Genomic DNA, 11703 nt, shown 5'->3' on the forward strand with positions numbered 1-11703 from the left:
TTTTGAACTTCAGGATTTTGGCAGAGATTCCTCCAATTTTTGGCACAGCACAGTCCCAAATGCACTCCTACATTTGTTGAATCACAAGAAGTGGAAAATTAAAAACAAGAAAAGACTACTGGGATAAATCTGAAAGTAAGAATCATCATGACTGAAATCTGTTAAGATATTTTCCACAGTATGAATTTCTACTGCTTTTCCACATAGGATGTGTATTTAGATAAGGGTAGACATCTTGACAGGCTGAAAGAAGTTCTTAATTAACCCATTTCAGACTAACCCATTGCATCAATCTAGCCAAGGGTTTGCCTTTTGGGGGAACAGCTCTGCTGGGAAGGATCTGTGAAGCCTGGTGGTTGCAAGCTGAATGTGTGACAGCAGAGAGTCCTGGCACCAAAGCACACCAACAGCACCATCTTGGCTTGTATTTATGAAAGCATAGCAAGGGAAATGATGGAAGAAATTGTCCCCATTTTACTCAGCACTCGGTAGTACCACACCTAGATATTGCATCTGCTTTTGGGTCTCAGTACAAGAAAGGAATTGAGGACCTCGATCAAGTTCAGCAAAGGGGTTCTGAGATGGTCAGGGTTGCAGCACTTGCCCAGTGAGAAGAGACCAAAGGATATGGGCTTGTTCACCCTCAGTAAGAGGTGGCTCCAGGGCACCAAGGAGCAGCCTGCCAGTGCATATGGGCAACTGTTAGGTGATCAAGACAATGGAATCAGTCTCTTCACCAAGACTCGTAGTAAGATAATGGACATAGGCTGGAACAGGAGTTTGAGACTGGGTTTTCAGAAGAGTGTTCATTCTTAGAGTAATTAAGCATTCTAAGAGATTGCTCAGAGCAGCTGTGAGGTCTCTGTTCTTCAGTGTTTTTTAAATCCAGCCAGACAATGTCTTGAGCAAACTTTTCCAACGCAGCAGTGCTCTCCTTTGAACAAGAGGTTGGACTAGAGACCTCTCAAGGTCCATTCCAGTCTGGATAGGTCTGTGAGTCTGTGAGATATGTGGAGCCTGGTTAGCTCCTAACCATACATCATTGTTCCCCTCTGTGTTACCTACATTTTCTTCAAGAGACTTGCTGTATGCAGGTGGCCATTGGTACAGCTCGCGACAGTTTGCTAAGGATCTGCTAGGAAGGAAAAGCTGCAATCATCACACCCCCTTACAGAGCAGACAGATTCTCTTCAGTGAAGAAATAGCTATATAAATAAACTCAATTCAGTGACATTTATAGCATACATTGATTTTGTATATGTATTCCTTATCTGGCCATGGAAGGTTTTTGCCATCTGAAGCAAAGAACCATATTCTGCTCCAAGGCATATACAAATCCCTTTAGCTTCAGTGGGAATAGCATGCACATAGCTGAGGGTATGGCTTGGCCCATGGTCAATAGCCTTCTAAAAGCATTTTTTCCTACATTTTTTTTTCTTGCAATATTCATCTTTTTCCTTTCCAAAGCTTCTGATGTCATTCCTGTTGCTGAAGTTATAGGGCTCAATTTAGTGGGAACATCTTTGAAGTTTAATTAGATTTCTTGAGAAAGACCATGGGTAATCTGAAATACAAATACACAAGACTGCTTCAGGCTAAAAGTGTCATATTAGACCAAATATTATGCAATTGCTCTGCAATTCATGCTCTCTTCCCACTCATGAGTTGGGTTTGAAAAGCTTGTGGAATATATATGACATATCAGAGAAGTGCCAAATGTTCCTTATGTAGTCCATTCTTGTATTTCCTATGGAAAATGCTCCTTCTCACAATCTTCCCTTTCCCACATTAAGCTGAAGTTTGTCCATTACACCAGGGTAACATCATCCATGTCCACAAAACTTCAAGGAAAGCCTCACATGTCCACAACATCTGTTCCAATGGCAGCATCCAAGGTCAGGTACAGACTACATCCATAGAGCTAGTAAGATGAAATATTATGTAATAGACACAGTTGCCATCTATGCCCTTTTTCTAGAAATGCATAAGTGATTATGCAGAATTATCCACATCTGATTATAAAAACTTGAAAGTTGAACCTTATAGCTGCTCTGAACTAGTCCTGGTCTTGTCCGTCTGCTACAGTGTTTGCAGTGGGTGTGAAATCAGCTCTGATTTGCATTTGAGGGCAGGGGTAGATACCCAGGAGAGGAAGGCATGAGATTACTGGTGTGCTTTACTCAGGTGGTCCCTCACAAGGCACACTGGCAATGTGTGGGGGAATGGGGAGAGATGCTGTATCCCAAAGTCTGGCATCTCAACACTTCCCTCATGCCCAACAGGCAACTGCATCTGCTTGGCAGCACAGAAGTTGGGCTACAGTAGAACAGTATCTTGTTCACAACTGCAACATTTTCAGCACAGAAGATCCTGAGACGTGTTTACAAACCCTAAGTTAAAATTTACTCTCAGTAACTTACTGTCCAACCATCTGTGTCTTCAGTGGAATAGTGACAGCAAAGCTGGTGTCACCTTGTCCAGATGTGACTGTCTCCAAGAGGTGACACGAAACAACACAGTCACCAAGCTCAACCTAAAAGTGCTGCTCATTTGGCCTCTTTGCAAGTACTCTAGGTAATGGGTCAATATATGATTCCTTGGGCACAGTCTGCAAGGGCAAGACTAAGAGGTTACCAATGGCACACATCTTTGTCAGCAGGTAATGGTGATGATAGACCTCATGGTTGCAGTCCATGATACTTCCTTCTTTTAATGAATATGGGGAAGTTTAAGATCCCAGAAGATAAGATCCCACATGGAGGTGGGATGATACTGCCTTAAGCCCACTTTGAACAGACTTAATACATGGAGTTATTTGGACCTACTGCATCCTTAGGCAAAATCAGCATTTCTTTGGTATCACTGAAATAAGAGTTTTGTGGATAAAAATCTTCCATTCTGTACATTCAGTGCTTATTTCTTATAAAAGAAATTAAAGTAATCATCAAGGGAACAGAGCACATAGAACTTTACTGATGTTGCAACCCACAAACAGCAAGAGATCCCTTTGTGTGAAATAAAACTTATATTTGGTTACAATCATCATTTTACAGCACATAGCTTTGAGATTTGATTCATTATGGCACAACTCCAATTTTATAAATGGTATTTAGAGTAATGTTGCAGTGTGTTGCAATGTCCTGTTTTTAGCTTCCGGGTCCCTTCCTCAGGTGTGCCAATATTCCCTTCTCCCTTCCCCCTCGCCCCTTGCTGAGTGTGCCCTGTCAATTAGGCTTAACATTCCAGCAAGGCGTCGTGTGGTTGGTATTGCTCAAAAGATGCTCCTCAGGCCTGGGGGACATTGGACCGTATAGGTGTCCCTAGTCCCTTGAGACCCTGCCCCTTTCACCTGGTTGGTAGCTCACCTGTCCCCTCCCCTTCCCCTGTCCCTGAGCTTAAAAGGTTAATCAGACCATGCGGCCGGGATTCTGTTGGAGCAGTTGCCCTGGTTCAGACCTCTGTAACCATGGAATAAACATCTGGACATTAAACCCTCCAGCGGAATCCTCTCCTTTCTCTCTTCACCATCACCAGAAGCTCTCTCTCCTGAGGTAAACGGAGTTCCTGACAAGCCTGGACTTGTTCAGTGCCCTGCTGCAATCTCCAGCAGCCAAGGTATCTCTGGGGTGATTTACACCACAGTGCCGCCTTTGGCCCAGCAGCGAGGGTCAAACTGGCCCAGGCACCATCTAGCTGGTAATATTGGGATTCATATTCCAATAGAGTAACACTAGGCTGATTCTGAGATGACTCTGTTTTTAATATTTGAGTAGTTTGTTGTTCTTTAACTGTCAGAGTTATGTGTTGGGAAAGTAATTTATGTGTTGAAAAAGCAACAGTTGAATGTAATTTTCACAGCCATGAGTCCACTAAAAGGAGTGCCCACAGGTCTCATACTGCTGCCTAAGAAGTGTGACTGTGGACTGAGAACTGGATATGTTATATAACAGAAGTTCTGGGCAATATATTTGGGATAATTAATATTTTTCATGGTTTGTAAATCTGTCACGTGAAGGCTTGAACACATAATAGCTTTGTGGGATATAAATATGGCATCCATAGAAGGTTCATGAGTACTGGTATGTTTGTGTCTCTAAATGTCAGATTTTGCCCTGAAGCTGTGCTCTCCAGGTCGCCCAAATGGAACATGGCCACCTGAAAGAAGCCCCTCAGGCCCACCCAGCCCGAAGCACCACAACTGGACTTCCCTGACCTGTCATGCTTTCCTCAACACTTTTTCTAGCAGCTGATTTATAAGACAGGAGAAGGATGAGAGCAGTACAACAGAGCTGTGGGGCTGTAGCCAGCAGGGGCCACCTCAGGAGGAGCCCCATGGGGAAATCCCACCTCAGTTGATGATTTGGGCCCTGCAAACAGGGCCCTTATTCTCACAGGCCCTCTCCCCAGTGCAGCTGCCTCTGTAAATGTAACAGACTCTTTTTTGCCCCTTCTTTTCCTCATTTTAAACAGCCTGAAGGAAAAGAATTAGGATCCCTAAGTCATATGCCTTCTGTAGGAGAGCTGACTTGTATGCTACAGACTGGTGGTGCGCCAGGACTTCTCTTTACAGAAAAATGAGTTCTTCCTCTATGATCATGCTTAAGGTTTGTGTAGGAGTGTTTGGTAATATTAAGTACATGTTTTTTTCAGTTTCATCTAGTGGTTTTAGGTCTCAGGAGTACTACTCCTTTCCCCCTTCATGGGGATCCCTCCTCCATAGATGAACTGGTCAGCTATTCATACAAGTACTGTTTATTCTTCGGGTTTTGAATTATGCCTATTAAAGAATTTGCTTTGCTGTGAGACAGGCGTCCCTGGGATTTGGGACTGGCTACGTGCCATGGTTTCCACATGCAAACCCTTGGAGCTAGTCTCAGCCTTTCCATTGTGGCTTTGTGCTTTGACAGCCTTCAAGGGTAACATTACTTATTTATTTTCTCTTTTTTTGGTGTGTGTCTGAAACTAGGTAACTGGCTGTGCTTTTCAGACCTTAAAACAAGTTTTAAAAGGATGAGTGGTGCACATGATGAAATCTGGTTGCTCTCCATCTACCAGAAATCTCTGCATCTGTCCCTGATAACCCCAGCACACTCCTTCGTGTCCCCATTTATTTGGTTGGCAGACAAAGGGTGGAAACAATGCATATGCCCATTGGGAGGTTGGTGTGCCAACAGGCCAACAACAGCCAAGCTTGGAAAGGGTAGAGGAACACAGTTGTTCCCCTATCTTGTGTCCCCAGATATCATTTTATCCAAACACCAACATGGGAGAAATTTCTAGATTTAAGAATTATAGGCTGATTTCCTCTTTCAGAAGTTATGAATGGCAAGTGGCCAATTGAAAATTAAATGATGGTGCAAATCGCTCTTTCTCCTGCTTTTATTTTTTATTATTGTTTTTTAGGAAACCACAAGAGTTAAATCAGCAGTTCTTAAGCTTTTTTCCTGTGGTTGATTTGGGCAAACAATGGTGCCCACCTACTTTGCAGTTCTTTCTTGCTGTGTTTATATTTCCTCATGAGAAACCAGCCAAAATCACTGCTGAAGATGGAGTGGGGAAGGAGAGGTCCCATAAGAGCAATAGGCTGCCAGTAAAGTCTATCAAAAGGATGCTGCTGCTGCTGCTGCTGTTGCTGTGTATTATTACTGTACTTCTAAGGCTGAATATCAGTCTTACATGATTGGTTTTTCCTTGAAATACTACTTGTGTAAATAGGAACTTATCCCACAGGAGGTAAAATTCATATGTCATAGATTTCCATGTTATGAATTATTGACATCTTCTCACTTTTCCTCCAGGGAGGAAAAAAGGTGTGGATCTAAAGAATGTCAGCAAGAAAAAGCATCAAACAATTTCAGTGCACTTGACACCATGAAACAGACTTTGAAATAGAATAATCTCTTTTTGAGGGACCAAAAAGATCAATGAGGAAATTAGGGACACTTTCAAAACTTCAGTGTTTATGCCTATTAATTATAGTTTATTTTTAAAACAGTAAATTTTTGTTCAGAAGCCAAATTTTATTTGATAGACCTTTATACTTCACATTTTCAGCCAATTTACTTTTTTTTCTTTTGTCCGCAAATTTGATGGCACTGGAGCTGCATAAACAGCACACAAAGCAAAGCCCAGTATTGGGAAAATTGCTCATATAGTTGTTTTGGTTCATCTATTAAAGTAATGGTGTTAACAGAACATCTTAAATTGCACAGTAATAATTTGTACTTCCTACTTAGGGTATGATGGTTTTCCAGTTTGGTTTATTACACTGTAAATAACTCCCTTGCATCTGGGTTGATTTGTTTATTCAATTAAATCTGAAGGAAAAACAACCCAGTTTTGCAACAGTTAAATAAAGCAATTGTGCCATCCAGTGGCTAGCGAGGTTAACTCATGTCTTCTCCTTCCACATGATCATTTGGTGTTTCTTTTTTCATACTCAAAATAATATGTAATTCTTGTAATATGCAATGTTCCATTGCTATATCCCATTTATATATGTAATAAAATTTTAATTCTTTTCAAACTTCTTTTTTCTACACTATTTAAACTGAAGGCCCAAAAGAGGAATAAGATGCACTGTATATTCTTCTGGATCAGTTAAAGTTACAGGTTATTACACACCCTATTATCAAATATCATGGACTATTGGCAAAAATGAGCAAATAAAAACATGACATTTATCTGCTGTGACCATGGAGCATGTCAGAACCTTTAATTAGGTGTTTTGAACATAACATTTTGTAATAACAGCTGTGACTGAGTTTATAAATTGGTTCATGAAACATCTCTGTGACTGTTTGAAAGAAAAATTCAGAGAGGGCAGACAATATGACAAAATAATCCTATGGTATGATTAAATTCTTCAATGTCACACTCATCTCCTGAGGATAATTTCTAAGGCAGCTATCTGGAGCTTCATGTGAGATCTGGGGCTTGTTGCTTGACTACTGAGTAGATTAGGAAATGTGGCCACGAGTCACAACTTGAAAATATGTCATCATTTCCAAACCAAAATCCACTGTGATCGCTTCAAAGGAAGAAGAATGCCCCTGATTACAACATTTTGTTGGTGCTCCACAAGCCTGTTTTGGGGAAAGTTTCAAATTAATTTACGGCATCCGCATGAAGCCTGAAGTTTGGACAAACGCAACACTGCATGCATGGGTGTGGAGGACCAGGCATAGGCATATAGGATGTAGGTGTGTTTTGTCTCAAATATTCTGACTGTTGTGACAGGAAAGTCATGATCAGAACAGAGGGTCTCACAGAGATAGGGCAGCACATTGCTGAGCCAACTTCTTTTTCCATCTTGAGATTCACTCTTACCCTACCCTAAGTCGCCTCCTGGAGAACTCAGAAGGGCTGACTGCTCAGATACAAATGATATGGCTGAGTGTGTGTGATGGAATGGGAGGAAAAATCAGAAAAGCTATGAAAGGAAATGCATCAGTGCATCAGTCCCTCTCGCCCTTTCTCTTTTTCCTCTCTTTTTCTTACTCTCACTACCCCAGATCCAGACTATCTGCATCGCAGGATCTAACGACTGATGATCTTCTTGCTTCTCTTTCTCTTTTCCACCTTTATTTCTCTCCCCTCTTGCTTTGTCTTGACGAAGTTCAACTATCATATTCTAGCTTGTACATTGCACTCAAGAGCTTTTTTAAATGTCTTGTAAAAGTTAAGGGCTTGATAGAACAAACTTTTGAGACTAACGGCTGGGCTGGTTGCCAGAGCTACGACAATTATACAATAAAATCAAAGAGAGTTCCCTGACAAGTGGACTGGTGTCTTTGTTCAGTCTAATGGGAATTTATAACAAACATAGTTCTCCCTACCAAGTTGGTTGTGATGGTGGGAAAGAAAAAAATAAGCAGCTCCACCATGGAGGAAAAATGCAAGCGAAATACATTTCAAACATGTATGGTGCTACACATAGAGCTATGTTGTGGGAGAGAAACAGATTGGACATTCTGGTTCCTTTACTTAGTCAAGTTGTTTGCCATCCCCTTAAAACATTAACCTTGTGCACAGGAGTTGCACATCCCGGAAACTGTCACCAGGAGAAAAAGTGAATCATTAAAATAGAGTGGGGGCCTCATGCTGTGTGTACAACTCATGAAGGGATATGTTCCGGTCCCAGCACACAGTGATAACTTCCTTCCTGTGCAAGTGCCCTGTGTTCTTCTGACTGTGGCAACATACTCTGCTAGCAGACAGACTGGCCTTTTATTTTCACTTGGGTTTAATTGCAGGTTTTTAGCTCTTGGGCTTTTCATGTAGTCCAGCTGTGTAGTCCTTCCAGGAGCAGCACAAACACATGTTGTGATCCCATGCAAAGCTCTCTCTGTCAGGTACAGCTGCCAAACCATCCTCCATTCTGGCATTCCACTTTCCTTCTCCACATTGCTAGCACAGGAGAGACTCATTAAATATCAAACTTTTCTGTCAAGTATTAAGCCATTCCAAACATATTTCTAGAATGCAAGCAGCAATTCCTCTATGCCAGGACTTCCAAGGAAATCTGTCTGTAATGCTGCCCTGACTCTCAGGGATGTGAATTACCACCCACCAGTTCCATATGCACTTCACCATGATGAGATATGAGAGAATAGTTAACACAGTGACATCCTTTTGCTACAGAGACACAGGAAGGTTCTCCCACAAGGAAAACCTTAGATCTAAGCAAAACTGTATCTTGTCCTGTAATTTAGAAAGCATTTACAAATTTAGGCTGTCTTTTGAGAGGGCCAGTCCAAGAGGAACTTAACTGGCAAGAATCCAGCATTTTTGAGACTTCTTAGAAATGAGACGGCAAAATCACTGGTCACTTTTGAAAATGTTGCTTTGTTCTTTATGCATACAAGTTCATATTTACAAAGCAGTGTTTATTCATACTGTGTCACACCTGGAAATGAGATTCATATTATTTCTTTTCTTTTAGATATCACTAGCTCTTCATAATAAGGCAGAGTCCAAAGAGACTAAGTGACAATTTTGAATGTTTGTCTTGGAGAAAAAAAAATCTTCAAGAACAAGACCCAGCCTTCCCAGTCAGATAAAAATTCACTGCTCTGCAGCTCCTTGAAGATTGAAAGTGTTGTCACTATTTCACTCCGACTGAGTGTGTGTCTGCTGGACAGACCTCTGCCACCCTTCCTGTATGAATCCCACTTACCAAACCCAGCTGCAGTTGGGACCAGGTGCAGATATAGAATTGTGGATGAGATCAGCATTGCTGCGATAACCATCATCGAAGGAGAAAAATAAAAGGGTTTGAGCTGTCTTGAAGAAACATTAATGAATTTCTAGTGAATAATTTTTCCTGGACAGAGGACCTAAGGTAGTGTGTAAACAACAATCCTCATATTTAACACATTAAGAGAAAATATTAGTGTTTTAGCCTGGCCATGTAGTTAATAATAAGCCAAATGAAAGGAGGTTATGGTAGGGATATTTTTCTACTTTCACCCTCTTGCTTAAAGTGTTGGCACGGTTCTTTGAGTCAAATCTCAGTAGGAAGGAGATAAGAATGTGATTATTAGCCCTCTGACTCCTAACCCTGCCCTGTTTAAGTAAAGCTAGACCTAGGCTGAACCTGCAAGCAAGGAAGCAATCACTGAGCTGAGCTTTCATTCCTCTGGAGTATGTGTAGCCTGAAATATCTCATTGCATTCAGATTCCTCTGTGCTTGATTTTCATGGTTATGTATTAAGTCACTCCACTCCTTTCCCATTTATTTTTGGCTCCTTAATCTTGGCTGCCTATGTCACTTATCCTTGGGGAGCTCTTGACCCAACAGGCATGAACTCCTGTCACAATTAAAGCTAATCTCTGATAGTTTTGATATGCCTGGGCCACCCTCCAGAGTCTGCTACGTTAATGCACAAAAGCAGGGATGAGGCAGGCAGGCTTATCTTTTTGAGGATGTTATATTTGTCCTATCTATGGCTAATCTATTACAAGATATAACAGCCTGACCTTTTCTGAGACTTTATTGATAGAGTGCAATGGTCATTTCCACTTATCATGAAGAGCAATTGCCATGTTATTAAGTTCATAAGGAAACTTTATCAAAGGCAATCATCAGAGATGATTCTCTGTCTTCTTTCAGCTATGAAATCTTCTGCATCAGTAGTATTTGTGAGCTAGTCTGACATAAATAATTCTCAATAATTAATTTCTCTCACAGCAGTCACCACCCAGGGGAAGATGCCAAATCTCTTTTTGTTCTGTCTCATTAGTCACAAGTAATGAGCATGTGTGCAAATTGCAACTCCAATTCCTAAAACTTCAGGCAGGGAGGCAGCATCAGAAATGAACTACCAGAATTCAGCAAGAAGTGTACTTTTGGCCACACTGCTTCATGCTCATATCCAGATCTACAGCTAGCTACTTGGTAATCTGTGCTCACTCATCTTTTCTCACCATCTACAGTAAGGTAAACAGACTTTTTCCCCATTTGTAGTACTCATCCCATGTATCATTTTCCTCCTGTGTTTTCCAGTTGACTTTTCTAAGATTCATTTTCACTTTTAGAGAAATTAATGTTTTACTTTAAAATTTTTCAGAAATATGTTGGCTTAAAGATCAGGACTCAAACAGCAGTTACTACCTGCTTTCAGTACTGATGCAGTGTCTTGGAGATGCAACAGCTCCCCAACTTCTTTCTAGTATTCCTGTTATTTCAGAAATATTTCTGTTGCTGTGATTGCTGATTAATGTAATAATATAATATATTAAATATATTATATTAAATATAATATAATATAATATAATATAATATAATATAATGAAATGTAATGTAATATAATATAATATAATGTAATATAATTTATATACTCTGAAGAGACTACCTTCAGGATAGTCCTAGCTTGTAACAGGTTCTCTACCCTTAATCACGGGAAATTATGACCGTGCTTAAATATATATATATATATATATCTATGCATGGGAGATGTAGGATCTGGGCAAGATGTAAATGCTATAGAATAGGGGATGGTAATGTGAGTGAGCAGAACATGGTTTGGAGAGGCTTGTCAGGAAGACTAAATTTGGGAATACCATTCCTAAACCAGAACACTATTTCATACAGCTTTTATGGGAGTGGTTTATGGAAATACCTGTGCTCTGTTTGGGCATGACTCACCACAAGGTCCCCACAGTCAAATGAGTAATGTGGGGTCAGGGCTGCTATGGTCATCCAGGAAGAGCCCAGGTGTGGGGCAGATGTGTGGCAGCACATGCAGCTGTGAGAGCCAGGGGGGAAGAGACCCTGCACCCTAGGAGCTGTGTCACCCCACATACAGAATGCCAAGGCTGTGTCAAGGCAGGGGCAGAGCAGTTTGAAAACTAGGCCTTTTTGTGTAGGTGTGCTCAAAGACACCAGAGTGCTTTACTTTGGATTGGCACCAAGCACAGAGTGTCATGCAATTATGCAATGAGAAGATGAAGTTTTTTCTGATGAGATCTATGGAATAGAAATGGAAACAGGGCACAAAGGAGCAAAGTTAACACAAATTTTATCACATCTGTTTTAGCACACCTTGCTGTAGGAATTCCTGAGTAAATTCCTTAATTTTCACCAAGAATCAAGTGAATTTAAAAAAATGTTTTCAATAAAGGTATACATACATTTTTGGACAAATGTTTTGAAAAAGATGAAATATTGAATGAAAGACAGATATTGCCATCACACAGCTA

Source organism: Zonotrichia leucophrys, chromosome 2, assembly GCF_028769735.1.
Source record: "Zonotrichia leucophrys gambelii isolate GWCS_2022_RI chromosome 2, RI_Zleu_2.0, whole genome shotgun sequence".
NCBI classification, from domain to species: Eukaryota; Metazoa; Chordata; class Aves; order Passeriformes; family Passerellidae; genus Zonotrichia; species Zonotrichia leucophrys.